Source organism: Colobus angolensis, unplaced genomic scaffold (assembly GCF_000951035.1).
Source record: "Colobus angolensis palliatus isolate OR3802 unplaced genomic scaffold, Cang.pa_1.0 Scaffold654, whole genome shotgun sequence".
Lineage (NCBI taxonomy): Eukaryota > Metazoa > Chordata > Mammalia > Primates > Cercopithecidae > Colobus > Colobus angolensis.
This window is the reverse complement of record NW_012120199.1, coordinates 713,052-714,257: the sequence shown is the minus strand read 5'-3', so window position 1 is coordinate 714,257 and position 1,206 is coordinate 713,052.

Below are 1,206 nucleotides of genomic sequence, written 5' to 3'. Positions count from 1 at the left end.
CAACAGGTAGCAACCTTTGCTGTTCTGCAGCCTCCACTGGTGATACCCAGGCAAACAGGGTCTGGAGTGGACCTCCAGCAAACTCCAGCAGACCTGCAGCAGAGGGGCCTGACTGTTAGAAGGAAAACTAACAAACAGAAAGAAATAGCATCAACATCAACAAAAAGAACATCTACACAAAAACCCCATTCGAAGGTCACCAACATCAAAGACCAAAAGTAGATAAATCTATGAAGATGAGAAAAACCAGTGCAAAAAGGCTGAAAATTCCAAAAACTGGAACACCTCTTCCCCTCCAAAGGATCACAACTCCTGACCAGCAAGGGAACAAAACCGGACGGAGAATGAGTTTGATGAATTGACAGAAGTAGGCTTCACAAGGTGGGTAATAACACACTCCTTTGAGCTAAAGGAGCATGTTCTAACCCAATGCAAGGAAGCTAAGAACCTTGGGAAAAGGTTAGAGAAGTTGCTAACTAGAATAACCAGTTTAGAGAAGAACATAAATGACCTGATGGAGCTGAATAACACAGCACAAGAACTTCGTGAAGCATACACAAGTATCAATAGCCAAATCAATCAAGCAGAAGAAAGGATATCAGAGATTGAAGATCAACTTAATGAAATAAAGTGTGAAGACAAGATTAAAGAAAAAAGAATGAAAAGGAATGAAAAAAAGCCTCCAAGAAATATGGGACTATGTGAAAAGATCAAACCTAAGTTTGGCTGGTGTACCTGAAAGTGACAGGGAGAATGGAACCAAGTTGGAAATCACTCTTCAGGATGTTATCCAGGAGAACTTCCCCAATCTAACAGGACAGGCCAACATTCAAATTCAGGTAATACAGAGACCACAAAGGTACTCCTCGAGAAGAGCAACCCCAAGACACATAACCATCAGATTCACCAAGGTTGAAATAAAGGAAAAAATGTTAAGGGCAGCCAGAGAGAAAGGTTGGGTTACCCACAAAGGGAAGCCCATCAGACTAACTGAGGATCTCTCTACAGAAAACTTCTAAGCCAGAGAAGAGTGGGGGCCAATTTTCAACATTCTTAAAGAAAAGAACTTTCAACCCGGATTTTATATCCAGCCAGACTAAGCTTCATAAACGAAGGAGAAATAAAATCCTTTGCAGACAAGCAAATGCTGAGAGATTTTGTCACCACCAGGCCTGCCTTACAAGAGCTCCTGAAGGAAGCACTAAA